This window comes from Chiloscyllium punctatum, unplaced genomic scaffold, assembly GCF_047496795.1.
Source record: "Chiloscyllium punctatum isolate Juve2018m unplaced genomic scaffold, sChiPun1.3 scaffold_1340, whole genome shotgun sequence".
Classification (NCBI taxonomy): Eukaryota; Metazoa; Chordata; class Chondrichthyes; order Orectolobiformes; family Hemiscylliidae; genus Chiloscyllium; species Chiloscyllium punctatum.
The window spans coordinates 17,679-36,324 of record NW_027311074.1 but is presented as its reverse complement, the minus strand read 5'-3'; the positions used below and the strand labels follow the sequence as shown (position 1 = coordinate 36,324).

At 60.9% G+C, this 18,646-nt stretch overlaps 1 long non-coding RNA gene across 1 annotated transcript; it reads left to right on the top strand.

The window, feature by feature from the left end:
• Positions 1–7,363: 7,363 nt before the first annotated feature.
• LOC140475039 (uncharacterized) lies at positions 7,364–18,352 on the top strand. The gene is made up of 2 exons (XR_011959633.1): positions 7,364–7,469; positions 15,509–18,352. It is a non-coding gene; the product is annotated as an uncharacterized lncRNA (long non-coding RNA).
• The last annotated feature ends 294 nt before the right edge of the window (positions 18,353–18,646 follow it).

Here is an 18,646-nt window from a genome sequence, read left to right as displayed (position 1 = left end):
CTCCGATAGGCCCCTCACTGTCCCCCTCCCCTCCTCCGATAGGGCCCCTCACTGTCCCCCTCCCTCCGATAGGGCCCTCACTGTCCCCCTCCCTCACGATAGGGCCCTCACTGTCTCCCTCCCTCCCTCCGATAGGGCCCTCACTGTCCGCCTCCCTCCCTCCGATAGGGCCCTCACTGTCCCCCTCCCTCCCTCCGATAGGGCCCTCACTGTCCCCCCTCCCTCCCTCCGATAGGCCCCTCACTGTCCCCCTCCCCCTCCGATAGGCCCCTCACTGTCCCCCTCCCTCCCTCCGATAGGCCCCTCACTGTCCCCCTCCCTCCCTCCGATAGGGCCCTCACTGTCCCCCCTCCCTCCGATAGGCCCCTCACTGTCCCCCTCCCTCCCTCCGATAGGGCCCTCACTGTCCCCCTCCTCCCTCCCTCCGATAGACCCCTCACTGTCCCCCTCCCTCCCTCCGATAGGGCCCTCACTGTCTCCCTCCCTCCGATAGGCCCCCTCACTGTCCCCCTCCCTCCTCCGATAGGCCCCTCACTGTCCCCCTCCCTCCCTCCGATAGGGCCCTCACTGTCCCCTCCCTCCGATAGGGCCCTCACTGTCCCCTCCTCCGATAGGCCCTCACTGTCCCCCTCCCTCCGATAGACCCCTCACTGTCCCCCTCCCTCCGATAGGCCCCTCACTGTCCCTCCCTCCCTCCGATAGGCCCTCACTGTCCCCCTCCCTCCCTCCGATAGACCCCTCACTGTCCTCCCTCCCTCCCCTCCGATAGGGCCCCTCACTGTCCCCCTCCCTCCCTCCGATAGGGCCCTCACTGTCCCCCTCCCTCCCTCCGATAGGGCCCTCACTGTCCCCCTCCCTCCCTCCGATAGGGCCCTCACTGTCCCCCTCCCTCCGATAGGCCCCTCACTGTCCCCCTCCCTCCGATAGGGCCCTCACTGTCCCCCTCCCTCCCTCCGATAGGGCCCTCACTGTCCCCCTCCCTCCGATAGGGCCCTCACTGTCCCCCTCCCTCCGATAGGGCCCTCACTGTCCCCCCTCCCTCCCTCCGATAGGGCCCTCACTGTCCCCCTCCCCTCCCTCCGATAGGGCCCTCACTGTCCCCCTCCCTCCCTCCGATAGGGCCCTCACTGTCCCCCTCCCTCCCTCCGATAGGGCCCTCACTGTCCCCCTCCCTCCCTCCGATAGGGCCCTCACTGTCCCCCTCCCTCCCTCCGATAGGGCCCTCACTGTCCCCCTCCCTCCCTCCGATAGGGCCCTCACTGTCCCCCTCCTCCCTCCGATAGGGCCCTCACTGTCCCCCTCCCTCCCTCCGATAGGGCCCTCACTGTCCCCCCTCCCTCCCTCCGATAGGGCCCTCACTGTCCCCCTCCCTCCCTCCGATAGGGCCCTCACTGTCCCCCTCCCTCTGATAGGGCCCTCACTGTCCCCCTCCCTCCCTCTGATAGGGCCCTCACTGTCCCCCTCCCTCCCTCCCTCTGATAGGGCCCTCACTGTCCCCCTCCCTCCCTCCGATAGGGCCCTCACTGTCCCCTCCCTCCAATAGGGCCCTCACTGTCCCCCTCCCTCCCTCCAATAGGCCCCTCACTGTCCCCCTCCCTCCCTCCGATAGGCCCCTCACTGTCCCCCTCCCTCCGATAGGGCCCTCACTGTCCCCCTCCCTCCCTCCGATAGGCCCCTCACTGTCCCCCTCCCTCCGATAGGGCCCTCACTGTCCCCCTCCCTCCCTCCGATAGGGCCCTCACTGTCCCCCTCCCTCCGATAGGCCCCTCACTGTCCCCCTCCCTCCCTCCGATAGGCCCCTCACTGTCCCCCTCCCTCCGATAGGGCCCTCACTGTCCCCCTCCCTCCCTCCGATAGGGCCCTCACTGTCCCCCTCCCTCCGATAGGCCCCTCACTGTCCCCCTCCCTCCGATAGGGCCCTCACTGTCCACCTTCCTCCGATAGGCCCCTCACTGTCCCCCTCCCTCCCTCCGATAGGGCCCTCACTGTCCCCCTCCCTCCCTCCTATAGGGCCCTCACTGTCCCCCTCCTCCCTCCGATAGGGCCCTCACTGTCCCCCTCCCTCCCTCCCCTCCGATAGACCCCTCACTGTCCCCCTCCCTCCGATAGGGCCCTCACTGTCCCCCTCCCTCCCTCCGATAGGGCCCTCACTGTCCCCCTCCCTCCGATAGGCCCCTCACTGTCCCCCTCCCTCCGATAGACCCCTCACTGTCCCCCTCCCCTCCGATAGGCCCCTCACTGTCCCCCTCCCTCCCTCCGATAGGGCCCCTCACTGTCCCCCCTCCCTCCGATAGGCCCTCACTGTCTCCCTCCCTCCCTCCGATAGGGCCCTCACTGTCCCCCTCCCTCCGATAGGGCCCTCACTGTCCCCCTCCCTCCGATAGGGCCCTCACTGTCCCCCTCCCTCCTCCGATAGGGCCCTCACTGTCCGCCTCCCTCCCTCCGATAGGGCCCTCACTGTCCCCCTCCCTCCCCTCCGATAGGCCCCTCAGTGTCCCCCTCCCTCCCTCCGATAGGCCCCTCAGTGTCCCCCTCCCTCCCTCCGATAGGCCCCTCACTGTCCCCCTCCCTCCCTCCGATAGGGCCCTCACTGTCCCCCTCCCTCCCTCCCTCCGATAGGGCCCTCACTGTCCCCCCTCCCTCCCTCCGATAGGGCCCTCACTGTCCACCCTCCCTCCGATAGGCCCCTCACTGTCCTCCCTCCCTCCCCTCCGATAGGGCCCTCACTGTCCCCCTCCCTCCGATAGGGCCCTCACTGTCCCCCTCCCTCCGATAGGGCCCTCACTGTCCCCCTCCCTCCGACCTCGGGCCCCCTCCCCCCCCCGTGTCCCCCCCTCCCTCCCCCTCCCTCCCGATAGGCCCCCTCCACTGTCCCCCCCTCCCTCCCTCCGATAGGGCCCCTCACTGTCCCCCTCCCTCCCTCCGATAGGGCCCTCACTGTCCGCCTCCCTCCCTCCGATAGGGCCCTCACTGTCCCCCTCCCTCCGATAGGACCCTCAGTGTCCCCCTCCCTCCCTCCGATAGGCCCCTCAGTGTCCCCCTCCCTCACTCCGATAGGCCCCTCAGTGTCCCCCTCCCTCCCTCCGATAGGCCCCTCAGTGTCCCCCTCCCTCCGATAGGCCCCTCACTGTCCCCCTCCCTCCTCCGATAGGCCCCTCACTGTCCCCCTCCCTCCGATAGGCCCCTCACTCTCCCCCTCCCTCCCTCTGATAGGCCCCTCACTGTCCCCCTCCCTCCGATAGGCCCCTCACTGTCCCCCTCCCTCCCTCTGATAGGCCCTCACTGTCTCCCTCCCTCCGATAGGCCCCTCACTGTCCCCCTCCCTCCCTCCGATAGGCCCCTCACTGTCCCCCCTCCCTCCCTCCGATAGGGCCCTCACTGTCCCCCTCCCTCCGATAGGGCCCTCACTGTCCCCCTCCCTCCCTCCGATAGGCCCCTCACTGTCCCCCTCCCTCCGATAGGGCCCTCACTGTCCCCCCTCCCTTCCCTCCGATAGGCCCCTCACTGTCCCCCTCCCTCCCTCCGATAGGCCCCTCACTGTCCCCCCTCCCTCCGATAGGCCCCTCACTGTCCCCCTCCCTCCGATAGGGCCCTCACTGTCCCCCTCCCTCCCTCCGATAGGCCCCTCACTGTCCCCTTCCCTCCCTCCGATAGGGCCCTCACTGTCCCCCTCCCTCCGATAGACCCCTCACTGTCCCCCTCCTCCGATAGACCCCTCACTGTCCCCCTCCCTCCGATAGGCCCCTCACTGTCCCCCTCCCTCCGATAGGGCCCTCACTGTCCCCTCCCTCCGATAGACCCCTCACTGTCCCCCTCCCTCCGATAGGCCCCTCACTGTCTCCCTCCCTCCGATAGACCCCTCACTGTCCCCCCTCCCTCCGATAGGCCCCTCACTGTCCCCCTCCCTCCGATAGGGCCCTCACTGTCCCCCTCCCTCCGATAGGGCCCTCACTGTCCCCCTCCCTCCCTCCGATAGGGCCCTCACTGTCCCCCTCCCTCCCTCCGATAGACCCCTCACTCTCCCCCCTCCCTCCCTCCGATAGGGCCCTCACTGTCCCCCCTCCCTCCCTCCGATAGGGCCCTCACTGTCCCCCTCCCTCCCTCCGATAGACCCCTCACTCTCCCCCTCCCTCCCTCCGATAGGCCCCTCACTGTCCCCCTCACTCCGATAGGCCCCTCACTGTCCCCCTCCCTCCGATAGGGCCCTCACTGTCCCCCTCCCTCCGATAGGCCCCTCACTGTCTCCCTCCCTCCGATAGGCCCCTCACTGTCCCCCTCCCTCCGATAGGCCCCTCACTGTCCCCCTCCCTCCGATAGGCCCCTCACTGTCCCCCTCCCTCCGATAGACCCCTCACTGTCTCCCTCCCTCCCTCCGATAGGCCCCTCACTGTCCCCCTCCCTCCGATAGGCCCCTCACTGTCCCCCTCCCTCCCTCCGATAGGCCCCTCACTGTCTCCCTCCCTCCCTCCCTCCGATAGGCCCCTCACTGTCTCCCTCCCTCCCTCCCTCCGATAGGCCCCTCACTGTCCCCCTCCCTCCGATAGGACCCTCAGTGTCCCCCTCCCTCCCTCCGATAGGCCCCTCAGTGTCCCCCTCCCTCCCTCCGATAGACCCCTCACTGTCCCCCTCCCTCCGATAGGGCCCTCACTGTCCCCCTCCCTCCGATAGGCCCCTCACTGTCCCCCTCCCTCCGATAGGCCCCTCACTGTCCCCCTCCCTCCCTCCCTCCGATAGGCCCCTCACTGTCCCCCTCCCTCCCTCCCTCCGATAGGCCCCTCACTGTCCCCCTCCCTCCGATAGGCCCCTCACTGTCCCCCTCCCTCCGATAGGGCCCTCACTGTCCCCCTCCCTCCCTCCCTCCGATAGACCCCTCACTCTCCCCCTCCCTCCGATAGACCCCTCACTGTCTCCCTCCCTCCGATAGGCCCCTCACTGTCTCCCTCCCTCCGATAGACCCCTCACTGTCCCCCTCCCTCCGATAGGGCCCTCACTGTCCCCCTCCCTCCCTCCGATAGGGCCCTCACTGTCCCCCTCCCTCCCTCCCTCCGATAGACCCCTCACTCTCCCCCTCCCTCCGATAGACCCCTCACTCTCCCCCTCCCTCCGATAGACCCCTCACTGTCTCCCTCCCTCCGATAGGCCCCTCACTGTCTCCCTCCCTCCGATAGACCCCTCACTGTCCCCCTCCCTCCGATAGGGCCCTCACTGTCCCCCTCCCTCCCTCCGATAGGGCCCTCACTGTCCCCCTCCCTCCCTCCCTCCGATAGACCCCTCACTCTCCCCCTCCCTCCGATAGGGCCCTCACTGTCCCCCTCCCTCCCTCCCTCCGATAGGCCCCTCACTCTCCCCCTCCCTCCGATAGGCCCCTCACTGTCCCCCTCCCTCCCTCCCTCCGATAGGCCCCTCACTGTCCCCCTCCCTCCGATAGGCCCCTCACTGTCCCCCTCCCTCCGATAGGGCCCTCACTGTCCCCCTCCCTCCGATAGGGCCCTCACTCTCTCCCTCCCTCCGATAGGCCCCTCATTCTCTCTCTCCCTCGATAGGCCCCTCACTCTCTTTCTCTCTCCCTCCCTCCGATAGGCCCCTCACTCTCTCTCTCCCTCGATAGGCCCCTCACTCTCTCTCTCTCCCTCCCTCCGATAGGCCCCTCACTCTCACTCTCACTCTCTCTCTCCCTCCAATAGGCCCCTCACTCTCACTCTCTCTCTCCCTCCAATAGGCCCCTCACTCTCACTCTCTCCCTCCCTCGATAGGCCCCTCACTCTCTCTCTCTCCCTCCCTCCGATAGGCCCCTCACTCTCACTCTCTCTCTCCCTCCAATAGGCCCCTCACTCTCACTCTCTCTCCCTCCCTCGATAGGCCCCTCACTCTCTCTCTCTCTCCCTCCCTCCGATAGACCACTCACTCTCTCACTCTCTCCCTCCCTCGATAGGCCTCTCACTATCTCTCTCTCTCTCCCTCCCTCCGATAGACCCCTCACTCTCTCTCCCTCCCTCCGATAGGCCCCTCACTCTCTCCCTCCCTCCGATAGGCCCCTCACTCTCTCCCTCCCTCCGATAGGCCCCTCACTCTCTCCCTCCCTCCGATAGGCCCCTCACTCTCTCTCCCTCCCTCCGATAGGCCCCTCACTCTCTCTCCCTCCCTCCGATAGGCCCCTCACTCTCTCTCCCTCCCTCCGAAAGGCCCCTCACTCTCTCCCTCCCTCGATAGACCCCTCACTCTCTCCCTCCCTCCGATAGACCCCTCACTCTCTCCCTCCCTCGATAGGCCCCTCACTCTCTCCCTCCCTCGATAGACCCCTCACTGTCTCCCTCCCTCCGATAGACCCCTCACTCTCTCCCTCCCTCGATAGGCCCCTCACTCTCTCCCTCCCTCCGATAGGCCCCTCACTCTCTCCCTCCCTCCGATAGACCCCTCACTCTCTCCCTCCCTCGATAGGCCCCTCACTCTCTCCCTCCCTCCGATAGACCCCTCACTCTCTCTCCCTCCCTCCGATAGGCCCCTCACTCTCTCTCTCTCCCTCCCTCCGATAGGCCCCTCACTCTCTCCCTCCCTCGATAGGCCCCTCACTCTCTCTCCCTCCCTCCGATAGGCCCCTCACTCTCTCCCTCCCTCCGATAGACCCCTCACTCCCTCCCTCCCTCGATAGACCCCTCACTCCCTCCCTCCCTCGATAGACCCCTCACTCCCTCCCTCCCTCGATAGACCCCTCACTCTCTCCCTCCCTCCGATAGGCCCCTCACTCTCTCTCCCTCCCTCCGATAGGCCCCTCACTCTCTCCCTCCCTCGATAGACCCCTCACTCTCTCCCTCCCTCGATAGGCCCCTCACTCTCTCCCTCCCTCCGATAGGCCCCTCACTGTCTCCCTCCCTCCGATAGACCCCTCACTCCCTCCCTCCCTCGATAGACCCCTCACTCCCTCCCTCCCTCGATAGACCCCTCACTCTCTCCCTCCCTCGATAGACCCCTCACTCTCTCCCTCCCTCCGATAGACCCCTCACTCTCTCCCTCCCTCGATAGACCCCTCACTCTCTCCCTCCCTCGATAGGCCCCTCACTCTCTCCCTCCCTCGATAGGCCCCTCACTCTCTCCCTCCCTCGATAGGCCCCTCACTCTCTCCCTCCCTCCGATAGACCCCTCACTCTCTCCCTCCCTCCGATAGACCCCTCACTCTCTCCCTCCCTCGATAGGCCCCTCACTCTCTCCCTCCCTCGATAGACCCCTCACTCTCTCCCTCCCTCGATAGGCCCCTCACTCTCTCCCTCCCTCGATAGGCCCCTCACTCTCTCCCTCCCTCGATAGGCCCCTCACTCTCTCCCTCCCTCGATAGGCCCCTCACTCTCTCCCTCCCTCGATAGGCCCCTCACTCTCTCCCTCTCTCTCCCCCTCAGACTGGGATGGCTGTGTTCCCTGTTCTCGCCAATCTGGGACCCATCGACGTAACACACCTCAGACCCAGCCCCAAAGAGGTAAGAGTTAAACCACAGTTACCCCCTCCCTCTCTCTGTAACCCCCTACAACCCCTCCCTCTCTCTGTAACCCCCTCCACCCCCTCCCTGTCTCTGTAACCCCCCTACACCCCCTCCCTATCTCTGTAACCCCCTACACCCCCTCCCTATCTCTGTAACCCCCTACACCCCCTCCCTCTCTCTGTAACCCCCCTACACCCCCTCCCTGTCTCTGTAACCCCCTCCACCCCCTCCCTATCTCTGTAACCCCCTCTACCCCCTCCCTATCTCTGTAACCCCCTCTACCCCCTCCCTATCTCTGTAACCCCCTCTACCCCCTCCCTCTCTCTGTAACCCCCTCCCTGTCTCTGTAACCCCTCCACCCTCCCATCTCTGTAACCCCCTCACCCCCTCCCTATCTCTGTAACCCCTCCACCCTCCCATCTCTGTCACCCCCCTCCACCCCCTCCCTGTCTCTGTTACCCCCTCACCCCCCTCCCTATCTCTGTCACCCCCCTCCACCCCCTCCCTGTCTCTGTAACCCCTTCCACCCCCTCCCTATCTCTGTTACCCCCTCAACCCCGCCATCCCCCCCCACACCACCCACACCCCCTCCCCCTCAACACCCTCTCCACACCCGCCGTCCCCCTCCATCCCCCTCCCTACCTCTGTAACACCCTCCACCCCCTCCCTATCTCTGTAACACCCTACACCCCCTCCCTATCTCTGTAACCCCCTCCAGCCCCTACACCCCCTCCCTATCTCTGTAACCCCCTCCAGCCCCTACACCCCCTCCCTATCTCTGTAACCCCCTCCAGCCCCTACACCCCCTCCCTATCTCTGTAACCCCCTACACCCCCTCCCTATCTCAGTAACCCCCTACACCCCCTCCCGATCTCTGTTTGATGGGGGACGGTATAGAGGAAGCTTTAATCTGTGTCTAACCCCATGCTGTCTCTGTCCTGGCAGTGTTAAATCAGATGACATACAGCATAGAAACAGGCCCTTCGGCCCAACAAGTCCACACCAACCCTCCGAAAAGTAACCCGCCCAGACCCACTCCCCCACTCCAAATTTACCACTGACTAATGCATCTAACATTACGGGACAATTTCCCATGGCCAACCCACCCTAACCTACACATCCCTGGGCACTATGGGACAATTTCCCACGGCCAACCCACCCTAACCTGCACATCCCTGGGCACTATGGGACAATTTCCCCACGGCCAATCCCACCCTAACCTACACATCCCTGGGCACTATGGGACAATTCCCCACGGCCAATCCCACCCTAACCTGCACATCCCTGGGCACTATGGGACAATTTCCCATGGCCAACTCACCCTAACCTGCACATCCCTGGGCACTATGGGACAATTTCCCATGGCCAACCCACCCTAACCTGCACATCCCGGGGCACTATGGGACAATTTCCCATGGCCAATCCCACCCTAACCTGCACATCCCGGGGCACTATGGGACAATTTCCCATGGCCAATCCCACCCTAACCTGCACATCCCTGGACACTATGGGACAATTTCCCATGGCCAACTCACCCTAACCTGCACATCCCTGGGCACTATGGGACAATTTCCCATGGCCAACCCACCCTAACCTGCACATCCCGGGGCACTATGGGACAATTTCCCATGGCCAATCCCACCCTAACCTGCACATCCCGGGGCACTATGGGACAATTTCCCATGGCCAATCCCACCCTAACCTGCACATCCCTGGACACGATGGGACAATTTCCCATGGCCAATCCCACCCTAACCTGCACATCCCTGGGCACTATGGGACAATTTCCCACGGCCAACCCACCCTAACCTGCACAACCCTGGGCACTATAGGACAATTTCCCATGGTCAATCCCACCCTAACCTGCACATCCCTGGGCACTATGGGACAATTTCCCATGGCCAATCCCACCCTAACCTACACATCCCTGGGCACTATGGGACAATTTCCCATGGCCAATCCCACCCTAACCTACACATCCCTGGGCACTATGGGACAATTTCCCATGGCCAATCCCACCCTAACCTACACATCCCTGGGCACTATGGGACAATTTCCCATGGCCAATCCACCCTAACCTGCACATCCCTGGGCACTATGGGACAATTTCCCATGGCCAATCCCACCCTAACCTACACATCCCTGGGCACTATGGGACAATTTCCCATGGCCAATCCCACCCTAACCTACACATCCCTGGGCACTATGGGACAATTTCCCATGGCCAACCCACCCTAACCTGCACATCCCTGGGCACTATGGGACAATTTCCCATGGCCAACTCACCCTAACCTGCACATCCCTGGGGACTATGGGACAATTTCCCATGGCCAACCCACCCTAACCTGCACATCCCTGGGCACTATGGGACAATTTCCCATGGCCAATCCACCCTAACCTGCACATCCCTGGGCACTATGGGACAATTTCCCATGGCCAACTCACCCTAACCTGCACATCCCTGGGCACTATGGGACAATTTCCCATGGCCAACCCACCCTAACCTGCACATCCCGGGGCACTATGGGACAATTTCCCATGGCCAATCCCACCCTAACCTGCACATCCCTGGACACTATGGGACAATTTCCCACGGCCAATCCCACCCTAACCTGCACATCCCTGGACACTATGGGACAATTCCCCATGGCCAATCCCACCCTAACCTGCACATCCCTGGGCACTATGGGACAATTTCCCATGGCCAATCCACCCTAACCTGCACATCCCTGGACACTATGGGACAATTCCCCATGGCCAATCCCACCCTAACCTGCACATCCCTGGGCACTATGGGACAATTTCCCATGGCCAATCCCACCCTAACCTGCACATCCCTGGACACTATGGGACAATTTCCCACGGCCAATCCCACCCTAACCTGCACATCCCTGGGCACTATGGGACAATTCCCCATGGCCAATCCCACCCTAACCTGCACATCCCTGGGCACTATGGGACAATTTCCCACGGCCAATCCCACCCTAACCTGCACATCCCTGGGCACTATGGGACAATTTCCCATGGCCAATCCACCCGAACCTGCACATCCCTGGGCACTATGGGACAATTTCCCATGGTCAATCCCACCCTAACCTGCACATCCCTGGGCACTATGGGACAATTCCCCATGGCCAATCCCACCCTAACCTGTACATCCCTGGACACTATGGGACAATTTCCCATGGCCAATCCACCCTAACCTGCACATCCCTGGGCACTATGGGACAATCTCCCATGGCCAATCCCACCCTAACCTGCACAACCCTGGGCACTATGGGACAATTTCCCATGGCCAATCCCACCCTAACCTACACATCCCTGGGCATTATGGGACAATTTCCCACGGCCAATCCACCCTAACCTGTACATCCCTGGGCACTATGGGACAATTTCCCATGGCCAATCCCACCCTAACCTGTACATCCCTGGGCACTATGGGACAATTTCCCATGGCCAATCCCACCCTAACCTGCACATCCCTGGGCACTATGGGACAATTTCCCATGGCCAATCCACCCTAACCTGCACATCCCTGGGCACTATGGGACAATTTCCCATGGTCAATCCCACCCTAACCTACACAACCCTGGACACTATGGGACAATTTCCCATGGCCAATCCCACCCTAACCTGCACATCCCTGGACACTATGGGACAATTTCCCACGGCCAATCCACCCTAACCTGCACATCCCTGGACACTATGGGACAATTTCCCATGACCAATCCACCCTGACCTGCACATCCCTGGACACTATGGGACAATTTCCCACGGCCAATCCCACCCTAACCTGCACATCCCTGGGCACTATGGGACAATTTCCTATGGCCAATCCCACCCTAACCTGCACATCCCTGGACACTATGGGACAATTTCCTATGGCCAATCCCACCCTAACCTGCACATCCCTGGGCACTATGGGACAATTTCCCCATGGCCAATCCCACCCTAACCTGCACATCACTGGGCACTATGGGACAATTTCCCATGGCTAATCCCACCCTAACCTGTACATCCCTGGGCACTATGGGACAATTTCCCCATGGCCAATCCACCCTAACCTGCACATCCCTGGGCACTATGGGACAATTTCCCATGGTCAACCCACCCTAACCTGCACATCCCTGGGCACTATGGGACAATTTCTCATGGCCAACTCACCCTAACCTGCACATCCCTGGGCACTATGGGACAATTTCTCATGGCCAAACAGTATCTGTGTAAAGTCCTGGGGTGTGTGCAGTCTGGTGGACAGTGTAGAGGGAGCCTATCCGGGGGAGTGTGTGATGAGGGGACAGTGTAGAGGGAGCCTGTCCTGGGGAGTGTGTGATGAGGGGACAGTGTAGAGGGAGACTGTCCTGGGGAGTGTGTCCTGGGGAGTGTGTGATGAGGGGACAGTGTAGAGGGAGCCTGTCCTGGGGAGTGTGTATTGAGGGGACAGTGTAGAGAGAGCCTGTCCTGGGGAGTGTGTGATGAGGGGACAGTGTAGAGGGAGCCTGTCCTGGGGAGTGTGTGATGGACGGGGACAGTGTAGAGGGAGCCTGTCCTGGGGAGTGTGTCCTGGGGAGTGTGTGATGAGGGGACAGTGTAGAGAGAGCCTGTCCTGGGGAGTGTGTGATGAGGGGACAGTGTAGAGGGAGCCTGTCCTGGGGAGTGTGTGATGGACGGGGACAGTGTAGAGGGAGCCTGTCCTGGGGAGTGTGTCCTGGGGAGTGTGTGATGGGGGGACAGTGTAGAGGGAGCCTGTCCTGGGGAGTGTGTGATGGGGGGACAGTGTAGAGGGAGCCTGTCCTGGGGAGTGTGTGATGGGGGGACAGTGTAGAGGGAGCCTGTCCTGGGGTGTGTGTGATGAGGGGACAGTGTAGAGGGAGCCTGTCCTGGGGAGTGTGTGATGAAGGGGACAGTGTAGAGGGAGCCTGTCCTGGGGAGTGTGTGATGTGGGGACAGTGTAGAGGGAGCCTGTCCGGGGGAGTGTGTGATGGGGGGAGTGTGTGATGGGGGGAGTGTGTGATGGGGGGAGTGTGTGATGGGGGGAGTGTGTGATGGGGGGAGTGTGTGATGGGGGGAGTGTGTGATGGGGGGAGTGTGTCCTGGGGAGACAGTGTAGAGGGAGCCTGTCCGGGGGAGTGTGTGATGAGGGGAGTGTGTGATGAGGGGAGTGTGTGATGAGGGGAGTGTGTGATGAGGGGAGTGTGTGATGAGGGGAGTGTGTGATGGGGGGAGTGTGTGATGGGGGGAGTGTGTGATGGGGGGAGTGTGTGATGGGGGGAGTGTGTGATGGGGGGAGTGTGTGATGGGGGGAGTGTGTGATGGGGGGAGTGTGTGATGGGGGGAGTGTGTGATGGGGGGAGTGTGTGATGGGGGGAGTGTGTGATGGGGGGAGTGTGTGATGGGGGGAGTGTGTGATGGGGGGGGGTGTGTGATGGGGGGGTGTGTGATGGGGGGAGTGTGTGATGGGGGGAGTGTGTGATGAGGGGAGTGTGTGATGGGGGGAGTGTGTGATGAGGGGAGTGTGTGATGAGGGGAGTGTGTGATGGGGGGAGTGTGTGATGGGGGGAGTGTGTGATGGGGGGAGTGTGTGATGGGGGGAGTGTGTGATGGGGGGAGTGTGTGATGGGGGGAGTGTGTGATGGGGGGAGTGTGTGATGAGGGGAGTGTGTGATGGGGGGAGTGTGTCCTGTGGAGTGTGTGATGAGGGGAGTGTGTGATGAGGGGAGTGTGTGATGAGGGGAGTGTGTGATGGGGGAAGTGTGTGATGGGGGGAGTGTGTGATGGGGGGAGTGTGTGATGGGGGGAGTGTGTGATGGGGGGAGTGTGTGATGGGGGGAGTGTGTGATGGGGGGAGTGTGTGATGGGGGGAGTGTGTGATGAGGGGAGTGTGTGATGGGCGGAGTGTGTGATGGGGGGAGTGTGTGATGGGGGGAGTGTGTGATGAGGGGAGTGTGTGATGGGGGGAGTGTGTGATGGGGGGAGTGTGTGATGGGGGGAGTGTGTGATGAGGGGAGTGTGTGATGAGGGGAGTGTGTGATGAGGGGAGTGTGTGATGGGGGGAGTGTGTGATGGGGGGAGTGTGTGATGGGGGGAGTGTGTGATGGGGGGAGTGTGTGATGGGGGGAGTGTGTGATGGGGGGTGTGTGTGATGGGGGGAGTGTGTGATGGGGGGAGTGTGTGATGGGGGGAGTGTGTGATGGGGGGAGTGTGTGATGGGGAGTGTGTCCTGGGGAGTGTGTGATGAGGGGAGTGTGTGATGGGGGGAGTGTGTGATGGGGGGAGTGTGTGATGGGGGGAGTGTGTGATGGGGGGAGTGTGTGATGGGGGGAGTGTGTGATGGGGGGCGTGTGTGATGGGGGGCGTGTGATGGGGGGAGTGTGTGATGGGGGGAGTGTGTGATGGGGGGGGGTGTGTCCTGGGGAGTGTGTGATGGGGGGAGTGTGTCCTGGGGAGTGTGTGATGGGCGGAGTGTGTGATGGGCGGAGTGTGTGATGGGGGGAGTGTGTGATGGGGGGAGTGTGTGATGGGGGGAGTGTGTGATGAGGGGAGTGTGTGATGAGGGGAGTGTGTGATGAGGGGAGTGTGTGATGAGGGGAGTGTGTGATGGGGGGAGTGTGTGATGGGGGGAGTGTGTGATGGGGGGAGTGTGTGATGGGGGGAGTGTGTGATGGGGGGAGTGTGTGATGGGGGGAGTGTGTGATGAGGGGAGTGTGTGATGGGGGGAGTGTGTGATGGGGGGAGTGTGTGATGGGGGGAGTGTGTGATGAGGGGGGCCTGTCCTGGGGAGTGTGTGATGAGGGGAGTGTGTGATGGGGGGAGTGTGTGATGGGGGGAGTGTGTGATGGGGGGAGTGTGTGATGAGGGGAGTGTGTGATGGGGGGAGTGTGTGATGAGGGGAGTGTGTGATGAGGGGAGTGTGTGATGGGGGGAGTGTGTGATGGGGGGAGTGTGTGATGGGGGGAGTGTGTGATGGGGGGAGTGTGTGATGAGGGGGGCCTGTCCTGGGGAGTGTGTGATGAGGGGAGTGTGTGATGAGGGGAGTGTGTGATGGGGGGAGTGTGTGATGGGGGGAGTGTGTGATGAGGGGAGTGTGTGATGGGGGGAGTGTGTGATGAGGGGAGTGTGTGATGAGGGGAGTGTGTGATGGGGGGAGTGTGTGATGGGGGGAGTGTGTGATGAGGGGAGTGTGTGATGGGGGGAGTGTGTGATGGGGGGAGTGTGTGATGGGGGGAGTGTGTCCTGGGGAGTGTGTGATGAGGGGAGTGTGTGATGGGGGGAGTGTGTGATGGGGGGAGTGTGTCCTGGGGAGTGTGTGATGGAGGAGTGTGTGATGGGGGGAGTGTGTGATGAGGGGGGCCTGTCCTGGGGAGTGTGTGATGAGGGGAGTGTGTGATGAGGGGAGTGTGTGATGGGGGGGGTGTGTGATGGGGGGAGTGTGTGATGGGGGGAGTGTGTGATGGGGGGAGTGTGTGATGGGGGGAGTGTGTGATGGGGGGAGTGTGTGATGGGGGGAGTGTGTGATGGGGGGAGTGTGTGATGGGGGGAGTGTGTGATGGGGGGAGTGTGTGATGAGGGGGGCCTGTCCTGGGGAGTGTGTGATGAGGGGAGTGTGTGATGGGGGGAGTGTGTGATGGGGGGAGTGTGTCCTGGGGAGTGTGTGATGGGGGGAGTGTGTGATGGGGGGAGTGTGTGATGGGGGGAGTGTGTGATGGGGGGAGTGTGTGATGGGGGGAGTGTGTGATGGGGGGAGTGTGTGATGGGGGGAGTGTGTGATGGGGGGAGTGTGTCCTGGGGAGTGTGTGATGAGGGGGACAGTGTAGAGGGAGCCTGTCCTGGGGAGTGTGGGGTTTGGGGGATATTCTCTGGCTGATTCCCCCCTGTTGTCTCTGGTGTGTGTGATGGGGGGAGTGTGTCCTGGGGAGTGTGTGATGAGGGGACAGTGTCGAGGGAGCCTGTCCTGGGGAGCCTGTCCTGGGGAGTGTGGGGTTTGGGGGATATTCTCTGGCTGATTCCCCCCCCTGTTGTCTCTGGTGTGTGTTTAGGTCCAGGATGTGTTCACCGTCTCTCTGCGACACGTCTGTACTGAGGGGAATCGCCGTTACACCCACTATCGCTGGCGGGGGGCTGGTGTTTACACACTGCCCGTCTTCCTCAACACCAAGTACAAAGTCTGGGGACTCACCGCCATCATCATCGATAACCTGCTCTCCTTCCTGTTCCCAGACACCTACCGGCAGATAAAACGCTACCCTGCACGACCACACATCTGAGGGGGGCTGCGGTGTGCTCAGGATCATTAACCAGAACAAAACCCAGGGCCCAGAAATATACCACCGACTCTCCATCCCCTCGATCTCTCTCTCTCTCTCAGGGAGATATCTGTACACTGACTGGTGTCTCTCAGTCCCCTCTCTCTCTCAGGGAGATATCTGTACACTGACTGGGGTCTCTCAGTCCCCTCTCTCTCTCAGGGAGATATCTGTACACTGACTGGGGTCTCTCAGTCCCCCCCCTCTCTCTCAGGGAGATATCTGTACACTGACTGGTGTCTCTCAGTCCCCTCTCTCTCTATCAGGGAGATATCTGTACACTGACTGGTGTCCCTCAGTCCCCCCCCTCTCTCAGGGAGATATCTGTACATTGACTGGTGTCTCTCAGTCCCCTCTCTCTCTCAGGGAGATATCTGTACACTGACTGGTGTCTCTCAGTCCCCTCTCTCTCAGGGAGATATCTGTACACTGACTGGTGTCTCTCAGTCCCCTCTCTCTCAGGGAGATATCTGTACACTGACTGGTGTTTCTCAGTCCCCCCTCTCTCAGGGAGATATCTGTACACTGACTGGTGTCTCTCAGTCCCCCCTCTCTCAGGGAGATATCTGTTCACTGACTGGTGTCTCTCAGTCCCCTCTCTCTCTCTCTCAGGGAGATATCTGTACACTGACTGGTGTCTCTCAGTCCCCTCTCTCTCAGGGAGATATCTGTACACTGACTGGTGTCTCTCAGTCCCCTCTCTCTCTCTCAGGGAGATATCTGTACACTGACTGGTGTCTCTCAGTCCCCCCTCTCTCTCTCTCAGGGAGATATCTGTACACTGACTGGTGTCGCTCAGTCCCCTCTCTCTCAGGGAGATATCTGTACACTGACTGGTGTCTCAAAGTCCCCTCTCTCTCTCTCTCAGGGAGATATCTGTACACTGACTGGTGTCTCTCAGTCCCCCCTCTCTCTCTCTCAGGGAGATATCTGTACACTGACTGGTGTCGCTCAGTCCCCTCTCTCTCAGGGAGATATCTGTACACTGACTGGTGTCTCTCAGTCCCCTCTCTCTCTCAGGGAGATATCTGTACACTGACTGGTGTCTCTCAGTCCCCTCTCTCTCTCTCTCAGGGAGATATCTGTACACTGACTGGTGTCTCTCAGTCCCCTCTCTCTCTCTCTCTCAGGGAGATATCTGTACACTGACTGGTGTCTCTCAGTCCCCCCTCTCTCAGGGAGATAGCTGTACACTGACTGGGGTCTCTCAGTCCCCCCTGTCTCAGGGAGATATCTGTACACTGACTGGTGTCTCTCAGTCCCCTCTCTCTCTCAGGGAGATATCTGTACACTGACTGGTGTCTCTCAGTCCCCTCTCTCTCTCAGGGAGATATCTGTACACTGACTGGTGTCCCTCAGTCCCCCCTCTCTCAGGGAGATATCTGTACACTGACTGGGGTCTCTCAGTCCCCCCCCTCTCTCTCTCAGGGAGATATCTGTACACTGACTGGTGTCTCTCAGTCCCCCCTCTCTCTTTCTCAGGGAGATATCTGTACACTGACTGGTGTCCCTCAGTCCCCCCTCTCTCAGGGAGATATCTGTACACTGACTGGTGTCTCTCAGTCCCCTCTCTCTCTCAGAGAGATATCTGTACACTGACTGGTGTCACTCAGTCCCCTCTCTCTCTCTCAGGGAGATATCTGTACACTGACTGGTGTCTCTCAGTCCCCTCTCTCTCAGGGAGATATCTGTACACTGACTGGGGTCTCTCAGTCCCCTCTCTCTCAGGGAGATATCTGTACACTGACTGGTGTCTCTCAGTCCCCTCTCTCTCTCTCAGGGAGATATCTGTACACTGACTGGTGTCTCTCAGTCCCCTCTCTCTCAGGGAGATATCTGTACACTGACTGGTGTCTCTCAGTCCCCTCTCTCTCAGGGAGATATCTGTACACTGACTGGGGTCTCTCAGTCCCCCCCCTCTCTCTCAGGGAGATATCTGTACACTGACTGGTGTCTCTCAGTCCCCTCTCTCTCTCTCAGGGAGATATCTGTACACTGACTGGTGTCTCTCAGTCCCCTCTCTCTCTCTCAGGGAGATATCTGTACACTGACTGGTGTCTCTCAGTCCCCCCTCTCTCTCTCAGGGAGATATCTGTACACTGACTGGGGTCTCTCAGTCCCCTCTCTCTCAGGGAGATATCTGTACACTGACTGGTGTCTCTCAGTCCCCTCTCTCTCAGGGAGATATCTGTACACTGACTGGTGTCTCTCAGTCCCCTCTCTCTCAGGGAGATATCTGTACACTGACTGGTGTCTCTCAGTCCCCTCTCTCTCAGGGAGATATCTGTACAGTGACTGGTGTCTCTCAGTCCCCTCTCTCTCAGGGAGATATCTGTACACTGACTGGTGTCTCTCAGTCCCCTCTCTCTCAGGGAGATATCTGTTCACTGACTGGTGTCTCTCAGTCCCCTCTCTCTCTCTCAGGGAGATATCTGTACACTGACTGGTGATCCCTGTCACATGTGATGATGTATCTTGGGGTTTTGTGGCTTGGCTCCTGTTTTCTTGTCGTTCACCAATAAGTTAAGGAACGGCGTTCCGAAAGTTAGTGCTTCCAAATAAACCTGTTGGACTCTTGGTATTGTGTGTTTTTTTAAACTTTGGACATCCCAGTCCAATCCCAGCACCACCAGATGACACCTCCCACTAAAACGAACATGTTTCAAAGGGATCTGTGTGCGTTACGAGCTCAATCATTACCTGACCTGGAGAAAAGTAACACACATCAGGAACTGAATTCATTCTGGCCTGTCACTCTCCCTCCATTCCCAGTCTCTCATTCCCTCCATTCCCAGTCTCTCTCTCCCTCCATTCCCAGTCTCCCTCTCTCTCCATTCCCAGTCTCTCACTCCCTCCATTCCCAGTCTCTCA